At 46.5% G+C, this 14,766-nt stretch overlaps 12 non-coding genes and 1 pseudogene across 12 annotated transcripts; 12 read left to right on the top strand and 1 right to left on the bottom strand.

The window, feature by feature from the left end:
- LOC139311928 (zinc finger protein 208-like) overlaps positions 1-814 on the top strand; it is a 55,846-nt pseudogene extending 55,032 nt beyond the window's left edge.
- Positions 815-4,026: 3,212 nt separating this feature from the next.
- TRNAE-UUC (transfer RNA glutamic acid (anticodon UUC)) lies at positions 4,027-4,098 on the top strand. The gene has a single exon. It is a non-coding gene; the product is annotated as a tRNA-Glu (tRNA).
- Positions 4,099-5,843: 1,745 nt separating this feature from the next.
- Positions 5,844-5,914, bottom strand: TRNAG-UCC (transfer RNA glycine (anticodon UCC)). The gene has a single exon. It is a non-coding gene; the product is annotated as a tRNA-Gly (tRNA).
- A 177-nt stretch (positions 5,915-6,091) lies between these two features.
- On the top strand, positions 6,092-6,165 carry TRNAN-GUU (transfer RNA asparagine (anticodon GUU)). The gene has a single exon. It is a non-coding gene; the product is annotated as a tRNA-Asn (tRNA).
- A 267-nt stretch (positions 6,166-6,432) lies between these two features.
- On the top strand, positions 6,433-6,505 carry TRNAV-CAC (transfer RNA valine (anticodon CAC)). The gene has a single exon. It is a non-coding gene; the product is annotated as a tRNA-Val (tRNA).
- Positions 6,506-8,310: 1,805 nt separating this feature from the next.
- On the top strand, positions 8,311-8,382 carry TRNAE-CUC (transfer RNA glutamic acid (anticodon CUC)). The gene has a single exon. It is a non-coding gene; the product is annotated as a tRNA-Glu (tRNA).
- A 1,008-nt stretch (positions 8,383-9,390) lies between these two features.
- TRNAN-GUU (transfer RNA asparagine (anticodon GUU)) lies at positions 9,391-9,464 on the top strand. Its single transcript has one exon. It is a non-coding gene; the product is annotated as a tRNA-Asn (tRNA).
- A 931-nt stretch (positions 9,465-10,395) lies between these two features.
- Positions 10,396-10,477, top strand: TRNAS-GCU (transfer RNA serine (anticodon GCU)). Its single transcript has one exon. It is a non-coding gene; the product is annotated as a tRNA-Ser (tRNA).
- Positions 10,478-11,103: 626 nt separating this feature from the next.
- TRNAN-GUU (transfer RNA asparagine (anticodon GUU)) lies at positions 11,104-11,177 on the top strand. Its single transcript has one exon. It is a non-coding gene; the product is annotated as a tRNA-Asn (tRNA).
- A 267-nt stretch (positions 11,178-11,444) lies between these two features.
- Positions 11,445-11,517, top strand: TRNAV-CAC (transfer RNA valine (anticodon CAC)). The gene has a single exon. It is a non-coding gene; the product is annotated as a tRNA-Val (tRNA).
- Positions 11,518-12,185: 668 nt separating this feature from the next.
- On the top strand, positions 12,186-12,259 carry TRNAN-GUU (transfer RNA asparagine (anticodon GUU)). Its single transcript has one exon. It is a non-coding gene; the product is annotated as a tRNA-Asn (tRNA).
- Positions 12,260-13,890: 1,631 nt separating this feature from the next.
- Positions 13,891-13,964, top strand: TRNAN-GUU (transfer RNA asparagine (anticodon GUU)). The gene has a single exon. It is a non-coding gene; the product is annotated as a tRNA-Asn (tRNA).
- Positions 13,965-14,226: 262 nt separating this feature from the next.
- On the top strand, positions 14,227-14,299 carry TRNAV-CAC (transfer RNA valine (anticodon CAC)). Its single transcript has one exon. It is a non-coding gene; the product is annotated as a tRNA-Val (tRNA).
- The last annotated feature ends 467 nt before the right edge of the window (positions 14,300-14,766 follow it).

The raw sequence follows: 14,766 nt of genomic DNA, 5'->3' as shown, positions 1-14,766 counted from the left end.
GGGAAGATATTTACTCAGGATAGAAGTCTTACTTCTCATAAAAGGATCCATACAGGAGAGAAGCCATATAAATGCATGGAATGTGGGAAGAGCTTTACCAGAAATAATTCTCTGATTGACCATAAAGCTATCCACAGAAGGGAGAAACTATATCAATGCTGGGAGTGTGGGAAAAGCTTTAGATTCAGAGGTGATCTTAGTAGGCATAAAAAGATTCCTTATCGATGCAGGGAGCGTGGAAAGAGCTTCTGTGACAATGGGTTCCACATATCGGTGGAAAGAGCTTGAAAAGTTGTAGCTCTCACTTAACCATAAAAGGTTCCACAGAGGGAAGCAGCCCTATCAATGCAGGGAGTGCAGGAAGAGCTTCAATACAAATAGTTGTCTAAAATATCACGCAAAGGTCCATTTGAATAATAATTCAAATAAATACCAAACCTACTTTGATATGCCCGCATAAATTACCTTTCTAACCCAGATCAGAACAGGATGAATCCTAAATCAATTGTGGTTTTTGCTAAGTAGGAGGTTGCAAAGAAAAAGTAACAATGGGGATAACGGAAATTAACTGTCCTGTCAGCAGCCTATTAGTTAATAATTGCAACAGGTTCCCCAATTGTTTGGAGGAACTCCATCTGAACAATATATCCCTGCTGTGTCTCGGGTAGAGAAAAATGTTGACCAGCATTTCTCCCTTTAGACCCCTTTAGATGTATATAACCCTCCATCCCTTTCTTGAGTTCAAGTTGTTCTTCCTTTCCTTTATCTTGTTACAATCTACGTTTCCACCCTTGCTTCTCATTATGAAACGAAACTGCAGCAATAGTTGGGGAAGAAATTTTACTGATCCTGAATTGGAAGAAGCCGTTCAGAGGCTGTCTCCTATCTTGTGATTTTTTTTTTCTTTCTTGCCTAGTTTTGTTTTATGTAAGAGTGAAAAAAAGCACACCGAGATCACAGTCGAGCATCAGCTGAGGAAATGCAATTTTTGGAAATAGGACAATCATTCCAGGAATGGTGGTAGATATCTCCGTATTGGAAAGGGCTGCAATTTACAAAGGAGTTACTACTTCATGGGGATGAAAGTAACTAAATTTGAACTGGGAACATATCACAGAATCCTCACCATAAACCTGTATAAATGTATGGAAGAAACTTCAGAAGAAGAACTCTGAAAAGGAACTATGATTTAGAAGACCTACAAATGGACATGCAAATGCTTCTCCAGTGGAGTGGTGAGGACCCAGACAAAGGCTAAAATAGATTTTTTTTTTCTTTTACATTTACCTAAACACTTAGATTAAATTAATTAAATAGCGTTGATACGATTATTTTTGAGTCGATATATTTATTGAACTTTGAGTCGATTGCAAATTACAAACGTGAGATGTTTGGAGGGACCTACGTGAGGGTTTTGGATTCTCATGCTAATTTGAAATGCCCATTTAACAGGAGACCAAGTGGAGAAGCTGAAGGGAAACTAATTTGCCTAAAGATGTGAATTTACAAACAGGAGATAAGAACCCCAAATCTAAGATCTCACGTTGATACCCTCAATGACACCGTCCTCCCTGACAGTGACACTTGAATCCTTTGGGAGAAGGGCGGTACAGAAGTTCAATAAAATCTAAATCTAAATCTCCCTCAGTCAGAAGAGTCCTCCCTCAGTCGGAAGACTTATATCGGGTGCCAGGGTTCTCTTTGACTTTCATAACTTCTATTCCAGGGGTGTCAAACTCAAATTTCATTGACGGCCACATCAGTTTTGTGTTTTGACCTCAGGAGGCGGGGGGACAGTGGGCTTGGCCAGCTCGATGTCACACTTGTCAGGGGTGCCTATGGTGGCCCCAGTGCTCTGCCAATGAAAACGGGCTCCCAAAGCTCTGTTTTTGGCTGCGACGGCCTCCTGCAACCCTCTGCCAGTGAAAATGGAGCTCGGGAGGGCCTGGCAGAGGCACCACGGACCAGTCCTTCGCTGTTTCGAGGGCAGTTCCATAGGCCAGATCTAAGCACCCCGCGGGGCTGGATCTGGGCACCAGGCCTTGAGTTTGAAACCCCTGTTATATTCCATTGGAAGTCATGGCCCTTTTTTCTCCCACTGGGACGAAAACATAGTCTAGCTGCAAATCACAGATCGGTAAAAGGTGAAAGAAGTCGAGCACCAGCCAGAATTTGAACCCAGGTTGCAAGATTGGGAACCATGTATGATGACCCTGTATCCATGGCACAGTTATATTTGAGATCCTGTCTTAATTTCTACTTCTTCATTCTTTTCCCTGCGTCTGAGATCTGGATGGGCACAAAACACTAAGGAATAATGTGCCTTTAACCCATCTGATGCTGCAGGCACCAGGCTGAGATGGAGGGCAAAATATATGGGTATGGTGGTTGAAAGCTATCCGTATCCATGGTTCCTGTGGTGCAGTGGTTATCAAATTTAGCTAATCCGCAAAAGTTCCCTGGTTTGAAACCAAGCTCTAAGCAAGTACAGGAAAAAAAAGGTAAAGGTTCCCCTCACACATATGTCCTAGTTGTTCCCGACTCTAGGGTGTGGTGCTCATCTCCGTTTAAAAGCCGAAAAGCCAGCGTTGTCCGAAGACAACGCTGGTCTCTGTGGTCATGTGGCCAGCATGACTAAATGCCAACGGCGCACGGAACGCTGTTACCTTCGCACCAAAGATGGTGCCTATTTTTCTACTTGCATTTTTTTAACGTGCTTTCGAACTGCTAGGTTGGCAGAAGCTGGGACAATTAACAGCTCACCCCGTTACGTGGCACTAAGGATTCGAACCGCTGAACTTCCGACCTTTTGATCGACAAGCTCAGCGTCTTAGCCACTGAGCCACCATGTCCCTTTAGTACAGGAAATAGCCGACTTCTAATCCAATCTGGAAAAGGAGGCCCCAGACTTTCCTCATTCTGAGAGCTTCCAAGCTAACACATTTTTGGGTGGGTGGGGCTCTTCCTCCTTGATGGAGGCTCTGGGCATCAGCTTTGGACCAAAATGGCCCCTTAACCTCTGGGATGTTGGAGAAAGTGTATAAGCCTCTGGGCCGGGGGTCTCCAACCTTGGCAATTTTTAAGACTTGTGGACTTTGTTAGGATATGGTTTGAGCCTAACAAGTTGTCCAGGCAATATATGTGTTCTGTGACTTTAATATGAATATGTATTGTGTGACTTTAAAGTTTTACTGCTGATTCATTGTAATGCTGAGTCATGCTGTAATTAGTTGTGAACGTATTTAAGAAAGGTACTGTAAAGTATTCAGTTGATGATAAGCTACCATTGTGTGAGGAGTTGTTACCATTGTGCTATCATCGGTTGGATGGATCTGCTACCATCGTGGTTTGTGAACCAGAATGAGTTTGTTATTCTAACCAACTACTGTTTGTGTGGTAAGAAGCTTTTTGTATCACTGGACTGATTTAACTGGCAAAGACTTGGATTGATTTAAAGACTATGAGATTGTTTTTTCACTATAAAGTAAACTTTTGATAAACCAGTTTGCACATCTCTTATTCATTGCTCTCAGCAACGTTTCTCTGTGCTCTGCACTCTGCTGGTTGGTAACACAACAATATCCTTAACAGACTTCAACTCCCAGAATTGGGAAAAAAAATTAAAATTAAAAAATTAAAAACTTTCAAGACTCCCAGAATTGGAAAAAAAAAATTGGGAGTTGAAGTCCACAAGTCTTTAAGTTGCGGAGGTTGGAGACCCCTGCTCTAGGCCACCAGAGAGGTGCCATGTGCAGCCAGTCAGCTGGAAGATAGCAAGCCTAACAACCTTGGCATTGATGGGTGCTGTGAGAAAGTTTTGACGAAGCATCTCCATCCCTCCTGCCTGAAAACTTGGGTGGTGAGGCAGGGATTTCTCTGCAGGCCACCAACAATTGGGATTTTTCAAGCAGTGGGAAAGTGAAAGTCTCAAAGGAAGGGACACTTCTGCTTTCTTGCAAACCTTCTCACTTGCAGGAGGCTGATGCCCCTTCCAAGAAGCTAGAGAGAGGAAAGCCATCTTGTCCTTCCCTGGTGGTCTAGTGGTCAGGATTCAGCGCTTTCACCGCTGCGGCCCGGGTTCGATTCCCGGCCAGGGAAAACTTTTGCTTCCAAGCCATCCAACATCCTGCAGGTGGAATTTTCAAGGAGGCTCATTTTCATGACAAGATAGGCTGAATTGGCCAGAAAATTGACCTGCCTTTCCTTTCTCTTTCCTCCCTATCCCACTCCGTCCTCTGGTCCTCCTATGTAGGATTGACAGAGTCTCCATGTAACCAGCCAGCCTTGGACCTTCAAAAAAGGCAGATGATGACTGCAGGGATTTCCAAAGCTGCTTTTTTCAGGAGGCAACTGGACTTTCCTTGTTTTTCTTTGAAGACGTTTCGCTTCTCATCCAAGAAGCTTCTTCAGCTCTGATTGGATGGTGGGGAATGGAAGGATTTATACTCCTTGTAGACATTCCTTCCCCCACCATCCAGTCAGAGCTGAAGAAACATCTTGGATGAGAAGCAAAATGTCTTCAGAGAAAAACAAGAAAGTCCAGTTGCCTCCTGAAAAAGCAGCTTTAGGATAACCATGACCTGGATGATTGAGAATCTCCATAGACCACAGCAGAAATTGCAAGAGACTTGGAGGGTAGAAAGCTGCCTATGAGCCACTGGGAGTGGAGGGCAGATGGGTGTCAGTCCTTCAAGTAGGTTGAGGTGGAACAGTATGCCATGTCTCTGGAGCACAAGGGGTCATGGGGTCTGGCCCCCAGCTGCAGTTGGCCTTCCCTTTGTGGTGATGATGTTAGAATAGGTTTAGGACAGGACAGGACAGAATAGACTAGAATAGAATTATTTATTGGCCAAAAAGAGCCTTCGTGGTACAGCGGACTAAAATGTTGTTAAGTAGCACTTAGTTGCCAGCTGCCTGCAATTACTCCGAGTTCAAATCTCACCAGGCTCAAGGTTGACTCAGCCTTCCATCCTTCCAAGGTAGGTAAAATGAGGACCCAGATTGTGGGGTCAATAAGTTGACTTTGTATAAAAAAAAAAAAAAGAACACCGCTTGGGGGGGGGCAAAAAGCCCTACTAAGCAGGTATATACAAAAGTATGAAGGCTATTGCTTAATGCATTGTAAGCCGCCCTGAGTCTCCGGAGAAGGGCGGCATATAAATAAATAAATAAAAAAAAGTTACAGTCATACAGTCATAAGTGGGAGGAGATGGGTGATAGGAACGATGAGAAGATTAATAGTAATGCAGACTTAGTAACTTGTTTGACAGTGTTGAGGGAATTATTTATTTAGCAGAGTGATGGTGTTCGGGAAAAAACCCATTCAGTCAAATCAGACTCTTGACAATTCTAATTTCTAATTCCACTTATTCCAACCTTGTACTTCTTTGAGTTTTCCTATGGTGTGGTTTGTGTCAGCTTTGACTGACACCGTGCTCTTCGATGGCCTGGTTTCCTTTTGCCAGTAACTCTTCCAAAGCTGACACTACAGGACATGGCCAAAGTGAATGAATCACGGTTTCATGATTTTGGCTTTTGGTGACATGCCTAATGTTATGCACTCCAGCCTTCCCATTGTATGATGGCTGAGTGGGAAAAGTGCTGAACTGTGAATGCTCTATGCTCCCCATGCCTGGATTCGAATCACACCCCCATTGGCAAGAACGGAGATCTCAGGAAATTATTTCTACGTTTTTTATTCCTGCTGAAAATGCAAGATGAGGTCCATGGCAGCAACCAAGAGGATGGCTCTTTTTCTCTCATTGAAAACAGAATCCGGGATCAAAACTTCATCCGGTGATGCTGCCTGTACATCCTAGAAGAGCAAAAGGTGGAAGGAGACATGCGCCAGCCGGGACTCGAACCCGGGTCGCAAGGTTGGAAACCCTGCATGATGCCCCTACACCACTGGCACAGCTGTTGAGAGTCTGTCTCGAGAGAAGCAATATTTATATCCAGGGTTTCTCTTTTCCCATCTGATGCCGGGAGAGAGGAACACACTGGGTCTTGGGACCAAGGCATCTGATTGCTGTCTAGCCAGCCCAGCTCTGGATGCTCAGGTGGGAGGAGCCGAGAGGGAGGACAGTGCCAGGTCTCTGTGGCGCAATGGGTTAGCGCGTCTGGCTGTTAACCAGAAGGATGGTGGTTCGAGCCCACCCAGGGACAGCCTGCTTGACAAGTTGACCAATAATAGGTGACGGTTACAGAATGTTTATCTATTGGGTTCTTCATCTTGGAACTGCAGACCCCACCCTCCCTATTTTTTTCTGCCAGATTTAAATATTTAGCCATCTGTTTCATTAGCTCTATGCTCTGGAGGGCACATGTCTCTAAGGTATAACACTCCTTTAACCTATCTTATTCTGCAAATAACTGTTTGGAATGGTTAGCCAAAGATATGGGCAGGCCAGTTGAGAGGTACTCCTACCTCTGGTTTCTGTGGTGTAGTGGTTATCACGTTTGTCTCACACGCAAAAGGTCCCTGGTTCGAAACCAGGCAGAAACTCATCTTTTTCTCAGCACCACAGCCATTCCAAGCTCCAAAGAATTGTGGGAAATACCTCCCCCACCCCGTAGAAAAAGATCAAGAAGCACCCCACTTTCTCTTCTCGTTTATCTGAAAGGGAATGAGTAAGCATGGGATGCTTTTAAGCCATTGACCAAAGAAGATTAGTCCTCCTGAGCCAAAAACTAGAGAATAGAGGCCTTAACAGTTTTATGGCTTCACATTCTGCAGCAGTCCAGAAAAGTTGCAATTTTCCATTTCTAGACTGTGCTGGTCAACATCTAAACTGGGTGACAGGAGAGTTAAAATTCATCAACTTCTGGAACTGGGCTTAGAAATTTGTTTTTTTGAGAAGCTTGATGGGCCATCCTCCTTGGCTCAGTGGATCACAGCTTCTGTTAAGGATATTGTTGTGTTACCAACCAGCAGAGTAAGTGCACAGAGAAACGGTACTGAGAGCAATGAATACAATACATACAAACGGGTTTAACAAAGCTTTTACTTTGTAGTGAAAAAACAATTGCATAGTCTTTTACTCAATCCAAGTCTTTAGCCATTCAAATCAGTCCAAAGTTACAGATATCTTCTTACCAGACAAACAGCAGTTGGTAATAAACAGCAATTCAACGCTGGTAACAAATCACGATGGTAGCATATCCATCCACGTCTTCACACACGACAGTAACAGTTCAGTTCCAATCAACAGTTCCAGTCAAGCAGCAAGTCAAGCAATGATGAGAGCAGGTCCAACAACGATGAGAGCAGGTCCAACAATGACTATAGCTCGGCATCCTTCTTATATACAGTTTACACTAGTAATTATCCACTTAAGATAAGTGAAGTCAGCAGTGCAATGACTCAACAGTACAATTATGATAATTGCAGTCAGCATTCAGTCAGCATTCAGTCAGCAGTCATTAGTCATAACAATGACTCAGCAGTACAATGACTCAGCATTACATTTAAAGTTACAGACTACTATTTAAAGTGATAGAACACATATATTGCCTGAACAACCTGTTAGACTTACACCATATCCTAACAGCTTCCCTTCCCCACCGCAGATGTGGAACTTCCACTGTAGATTCCAGGATGGTGATAGGGATCCATTGACCATTCAGCCAAAGGTTTTACCACACAGCCTTGACCGCAGCCAAGAGTACTTTAAAATCACTGCAGGCAGCGAGTAGTTAAGTGCAGAAACAACGAATGATGATTATGTGAGTGTTGTGTTTGCTCACCGATTCATAGAAACCAGCTTTTTTTCTTTTAGTAGAGAGATCCTTCTGGGTAAAACTGTTGATTCAGTCACGTTGTCTTCGCAAAAAAGAAAATTAAGACATGTACTAGGCAGGATTTGAACCTGGGATACAACATTGGCACTCTTGCTTGATACCACTTCCTCACTGGCACAACCACACAGAGCTGGCTCAAGAATGCTTTCCTTTTGATGGGCAGAGGACCTGGGAAAGAAGCTCAGCCAGCCTTGAGTTTGCTGACATCTGGGAAAGTTTTCTTACACTTGAAATTTGGAGAGGAGCAGAGGAAGACTCCATTTCCTCTGCCTGCCTTGTTTCTCAGATCCAGAGCATCAGGCTCCAGAGATCCTATTACGGTCTCCTCCAGTGCTCCTTCTGCATCTGTAGGGACTGCAATCCTCAGCCATAAAGGTGAGAGGTGAGAGTGCTGGAATGCTGGAGTCTCCCTTCCCTCTTCCCAGCCACGGAGGTTTGCATCTTGCAAGCATCCCAGGAGACGAGCTCTGCTTCCAAGGAGAACTGGAGGGATGAAGGCCACTTTGTCTTTCCCTGGTGGTCTAGTGGTCAGGATTTGGCGCTCTCACCGCCACGGCCCGGGTTCGATTCCCGGCCAGGGAAAGGTGCTTTTGCTTCCAACCTATCCATCATTCTGCAGCTGGAATTTTCAAGGAGGGTCATTTTCACAGCAAAGTAAGCTGAACTGGGCAGAAAATTGTCCTGAGTCTGATTTTCTTTTTTTTCCCCCTTTTTCTCCCTCCCCCATCCTATCCCACCCCAGCAGGCTTGATAGAGTCTCCATCCAACCAGCCTGCCTTGGACCTTCCAAGAAGGCAGATAATGACCGCAGGAGTTGCAAGAGACTTGGAGGGTGCAAAGCTACCTATGGTCCACTTGGGGGGAGAGAGAGATTGGCATCAGGTCTTCAAGGAGGCTGACGGGAAGTCATATCCCAAGTCTCTGGAGCACAAGGGGTTTGGCTGTTGACCAGAAGAGGGGGGGTGGTTTGAGTTCAGCCAGGAGCACCTGCAGGTACCCTTCCCTTGACAAGACGGCTGAGTGGGAGAGTTGATGGACGGCTAATGCCCTGTACTCTGTATGCATGGATTCAAATCCCATCTCAGCTGTCACTTCTTCCACTGATAGACATTCTGGGGTTTCAGCTGTGATAATCCTCACAAACCAAAAGCAGAAGAAGGCTCCGGGCCCAAGAGTGAAGATATCTTGAAGTTATTTCTACATTTTACTTCCTGCTGAGCATCCAAGGTGATCTCAGTGCCAGCCATCATTTCTCTTCTTCATTAAAACAGAATCCGGGATGAAAACTTCACCCGGTGATGCTGCCTGTACATCCCATGAGAGCAAAAGGTGGAGGGAGACATGCGCCAGCTGGGACTCGAACCCGGGTCACAAGGTTGGAAACCCTGCATGATGCCCCTACACCACTGACACAGCTGTTGAGAGTCTGTCTCAGGTGAAGCAATATTTATATCCAGGGTTTCTCTTTTCCAATCTGATGGCGAGAGAGAAGAACACACTGAGTGTTGTGACCAAGGCATCTGATTCCTATCTAGCCAGCCCAGCTATGGATGCTCAGGTGGGGGGAACCGCGAGGGAAGCCTGTGCCAGGTCTCTGTGGCGCAATGGGTTAGCGCGTCTGGCTGTTAACCAGAAGGATGGTGGTTCGAGCCCACCCAGGGACGGCCTGTTTTCTCTGATTCAGAGCAGAGGTGATGGATTGAATGCTGCACCCAGCTCTTCATCTGGAGGCTTCAATTCTCATCTAATTGATCCTTTTTCTCACTAAATATTTGGCCCTAATTTGCATTTGTTTTTACCTTCCCGAGTACAGAAGGAAGAAGAAAGCAGACCTATTCACAGTCAGTGACTAAAGCGAAAGAGGGAGGAATCTCCCCACATGTCCTGAGTTTCTTCCCTGGGGCAGAGAAATGCTGGAGAGGCATAAGGCAGCCCAAAGAGGTCCTCGGTGGGAGCTCTCCAGGGTCCTGAAACAGCTGCCTCTTGCAAAGATTAGGCCACCTGCATGTTACTTCTAGGAAGACAAAAGGGAGGAGGAGGAAGAGGAGGAGAGGAACAGCACCCGATACTCAGATCTGACTCACAACTTACAACATTAATGCCTCCTCAATGCCTGGGCAGTTGCTGAGGTTGTTTGCCTACCAAGTCGGTTGAGAAGCAGAAGCATTAAACATAGAAGGGCTTTGGCACTCAAGACCAAGAAATGTTAGAGACGCAAAACAAGACGTGGTTGATTGTGCAGCTGCCGGCCTGGAAAAACGAGAGCTGCTTGGAGACATTTTTAGCAAGCAGGCAGCCATCTATTAGAAAACAAAATCCCCGTTTCGTCTCTCCTGGTGTGGGACTGAAGCCAAAGCCTGCATCTCTGTGGCAGGAGATGCTTTTGTTGCATCAATCTGGCACTGACAGTGTGCACCCCCAGAGGGGAGGGGGAGGGAGCCCCATTTGTCCTGCAGCAGCTGCTACACTTGAGCGAGAGTCAAGGGGAGGCCTGTGCCTGTCTCTGTGGCGCAAGGGGTTAGCGCGCCTGTCTGTTAAGCAGAAGGATGGTGGTTCGAGCCCACCCAGGGATGGCTGTGGGTGCCTTGCCCCCTTGACGAGGTGGCCGAGTGGTGAAGGTGATGGACTGCTAATCCATTGTGCTCTGCACGCGTGGGTTCGAATCCCACCCTCGTCGTCACCTTTTCCTTCTGAGTGCAGGATTTGGGGGTGAAAGGATTAGTATATTGTATATTGGAAGGGTGCAAAGGTGAGCTGTGTCACTTTTTGCATTGCTTGTGCTCTTTCTGTATGCACGGATTCAAATCCCATCTCAGCTTTCACTTTTTCCACTGATAGACATTCTGGGGCTTCAACTGTGGTTATCCTCACAAACCAAAAGCAGAAGAAGGCCCCGGGCCAAGAGTGAGGATATCCTGAAGTTATTTCTACATTTTGCTTCCTGCTGAGCATCCAAGGTGATGTCAATGCCAGCCATCATTTCTCTTCTTCTCCCACTAAAATAGAATCTGAGGTGAAAACTTCATCCGGTGATGCTGCCTGTACATCCTAGAAGAGCAAAAGGTGGAAGGAGACCTGCGCCAGCCGGGACTCGAACCCGGGTCACAAGATTGGGAACCCTACATGATGCCCCTACACCACTGGCACAGCTGTTGAGAGTCTGTCTCAGATGAAGCAATATTTATATCCAGGGTTTCTCTTTTCTCATTTGATGGCGGGAGAGAGGAACACACTGGGTCTGATTGCTGTCTAGCCAGCTATAGATGCTCAGGTGGGGGGAGCCAAAAGGGAGGCCAGTGCCAGGTCTCTGTGGCGCAAGGGGTTAGCGCGTCTGGCTGTTAACCAAAAGGATGGTGGTCCGAGCCCACCCAGGGACAGCCTGCTTGATGAGTTGACCAATAATAGGTGAAGGTTACAGAATGTTTATCTATTGGGTTCTTTATCTTGGAATTGCAGACCCCACCCTCTCTATTTTTTTCTGCCAGAGTTAAATATTTAGCCATCTGCTTCATTAGCTCTGTGCTCTGGAGGGCACACGTCTCTAAGGTATAATAATCCTTTAATCTATTTTATTCTGGAAATAACAGTCTGAAATAGTCAACCAAAGATATGGGCAGGCCAGTTGAGAGGTACTCCTACCTCTGGTTTCTGTGGTGTAGTGGTTATCACGTTTGCTTCACACGCAAAAGGTCCCTGGTTCGAAACCAGGCAGAAACTCATCTTTTTCTCAGCACCACAGCCATCCCAAGCTCCAAAGAATAGTGGGAAATACCTCCCCGACCCCAGAGAAAAAGATCAAGAAGCACCCCACTTTCTCTTTTCGCTTATCCAAAAGGGAATGAGTAAGCATGGGATGCTTTTAAGTCATTGACCAAAGATTAGTCGTCCTGAGCCAAAAACTAGAGAATAGAGGCCTTAACAGTTTTATGGCTTCACATTCTGCAGCAGTCCAGAAAAGTTGCAATTTTCCATTTCTAGGCTGTCCTGGTCAACATCTAAACTGGGTGACAGGAGAGTTTAAAGCCTCATTTATATCTTGTGGCTTTCTCTCACACATTGAAAACAGAATCCGGGATCAAAACTTCATCCGGTGATGCTGCCTGTACATCCTAGTAGAGCAAAAGGTTGAAGGAGACCTGCGCCAGCCGGGACTCGAACCCGGGTCACAAGGTTGGAAACCCTGCATGATGCCCCTACACCCCTTGCACAGCTGTTGAGAGTCTGTCTCGAGAGAAGCAATATTTATATCCAGGGTTTCTATTTTCCCATCTGATGGCAGGAGAGAGGAACACACTGGGTCCTGTGACCAAAGTATCTGATTGCTGTCTAGCCAGCCCAGCTATGGATGCTCAGGTGGGGGGAGCGGAGAGGGAGGCCTGTGCCAGGTCTCTGTGGCGCAATGGGTTAGCGCGTCTGGCTGTTAACCAGAAGGATGGTGGTTCGAGCCCACCCAGGGACGGCCGGTTTTCTCTGATTCACAGCAGAGGTGATGGATTGAATGTTGCACCCAGCTCTTCATCTGGAAGTTTCAATTCTCACCGTGTTGATCCTTTTTCTCACTAAATACTTTACCATCTTCTGCATTTTTTTTTTACCTTCCAGGGTGCAGAAGGAAGAAGAAGGCAGACTTATTCACAATCAGTGACTAAAGCGAAGGGGGGAGGAATCGCCCCACGTGTCCTGAGCTTCTTCCTTGGCAGGGAGAAATGCTGGAGAGGCATAAGGCAGCCCTAAGCGGTCCTCAGCGGGAGCTCTCCAGGGTCCTGAAACAGCTGCCTGTTGCAAAGATTAGGCCACCTGCATGTTACTTCTAGGAAGACAAAAGGGAGGAAGAGGAGGAGAGGAGCAGCAGCCGATACTCAGATCTGACTCACACAAACTTAACATTAATGCCTCCTCAATGCCTGGGCAGTTGCTGAGATTGTTTGCCTACGAAGTCGGTTGAGAAGCAGAAGCATTAAACATAGAAGAGCTTTGGCACTCGAGGCCAAGAGATGTTAGAGACTCAAAACAAGACATGGTTGATTGTGCAGCTGCCAGCCTGGAAAAATGAAAAGTGCTTGGAGACATATTTAGCCAGCAGGCAGCCATCTATTAGAAAACAAAATCCCTTTTTGTCTCTCCTTTGTGGGGACTGAAGCCAAAGCCTGCATCTCTGTGGCAGGAGATGCTTCTGTTGCATCAATCTGGCACTGACAATGTGCACCCCCAGAGGGGAGGGGGAGGGAGCCCCATTTGTCCTGCAGCAGCTGCTACACTTGAGAGAGCGTCAAGGGGAGGCCTGTGCCTGTCTCTGTGGCGCAAGGGGTTAGTGCATCTGTCTGTTAAGCAGAAGGATGGTGTTTCGAGCCCACCCAGGGACGGCCATGGGTGCCCTGCCCCCTTGACGAGGTGGCCGAGTGATGAAGGGCGTGGGTTCGAATCCCACCCTCATCGTCACCTTTTCCTTCTGAGTGCAGGATTTGGGGGTGAAAGGATTAGTCCCACACTGTATATTGGAAGGGTGCAAAGCTGAGCTGTGTTGCTATTTTTGCATCGTTTGTGCTCTTTCTGTATGCATGGATTCAAATCCCATCTCAGCTTTCACGTTTTCCACTGATAAGTCATTCTGGGGCTTCAACTGTGGTTATCCTCACAAACCAAAAGCAGAAGAAGGCCCCGGGCTCAAGAGTGAGGATATCCTGAAGTTATTTCTACATTTTGCTTCCTGCTGAGGATCCAAGGTGATGTCAATGCCAGCCATCATTTCTCTTCTTCTCCCACTAAAACAGAATCTGAGGTGAAAACTTCACCCGGTGATGCTGCCTGTACATCCTAGAAGAGCAAAAGGTGGAAGGAGACCTGCGCCAGCCGGGACTCGAACCCGGGTCGCAAGATTGGGAACCCTGCATGATGCCCCTACACCACTGGCACAGCTGTTGAGAGTCTGTCTCAGGTGAAGCAATATTTATATCCAGGGTTTCTCTTTTCCCATCTGATGGCGGGAGAGAGGAACACACTGGGTCTTGTGACTAAGGCATCTGACTGCTGTCTAGCCAGCCCAGCTGTGGATGCTCAGGTGGGGGGAGCCGAGAGGGAGGACAGTGCCAGGTCTCTGTGGCACAAGGGGTTAGTGCGTCTGGCTGTTAACCAGAAGGATGGTGGTTCGAGCCCACCCAGGGACGGCCTGCTTGATGAGTTGCTCAATAATAGGTGAAGGTTACAGAATGTTTATCTATTGGTTTCTTTATCTTGGAACTGCAGACCCCACCCTCTCTATTTTTTTCTGCCAGATTTAAATATTTAGCCATCTGCTTCATTAGCTTTGTGCTTTGGAGGGCACGTGTCTCTAAGGTATAACAATCCTTTATCTTATTCTGCAAATCACAGTCTGAAATGGTCAGCCAAAGATATGGGCAGGCCAGTTGAGAGGTATTCCTGCCTCTGGTTTCTGTAGTGTAGTGGTTATCACGTTTGCCTCACACGCAAAAGGTCCCTGGTTCGAAACCAGGCAGAAACACACCTTTTTCTCAGCACCACAGCCATTCCAAGCTCCAAAGAATTGTGGGAAATACCTCCCCCACCCCGTAGAAAAAGATCAAGAAGCACCCCACTTTCTCTTTTCGCTTATCCAAAAGGAAATGAGTAAGCATGGGATGCTTTTAAGTCATTGACCAAAGATTAGTTGTCCTGAGCCAAAAACTAGAGAATAGTTTTAAGGGGCCGTAAGAGTTTTATGGCTTCACATTCTGCAGCAGTCCAGAAAAGTTGCAATTTTCCATTTCTAGACTGTCCTGGTCAACATCTAAACTGGGTGACAGGAGAGTTTAAAGCCTCATTTATATCCTGTGGCTTTCTCTCTCACATTGAAAACAGAATCCGGGATCAAAACTTCATCTGGTGATGCTGCCTGTACATCCTAGAAGAGCAAAAGGTTGAAGGAGACCTGCGCCAGCCGGGACTCGAACCCGGGTCACAAGGTTGGAA

Source organism: Pituophis catenifer, unplaced genomic scaffold, assembly GCF_029215685.1.
Source record: "Pituophis catenifer annectens isolate HBS135680 unplaced genomic scaffold, rPitCat1.0.hap2 SCAF_2, whole genome shotgun sequence".
In the NCBI taxonomy this organism is placed as follows: Eukaryota; Metazoa; Chordata; class Lepidosauria; order Squamata; family Colubridae; genus Pituophis; species Pituophis catenifer.
The sequence above is the reverse complement of the archived record's forward strand: the minus strand, read 5'-3'. Positions and strand labels throughout refer to the sequence as shown.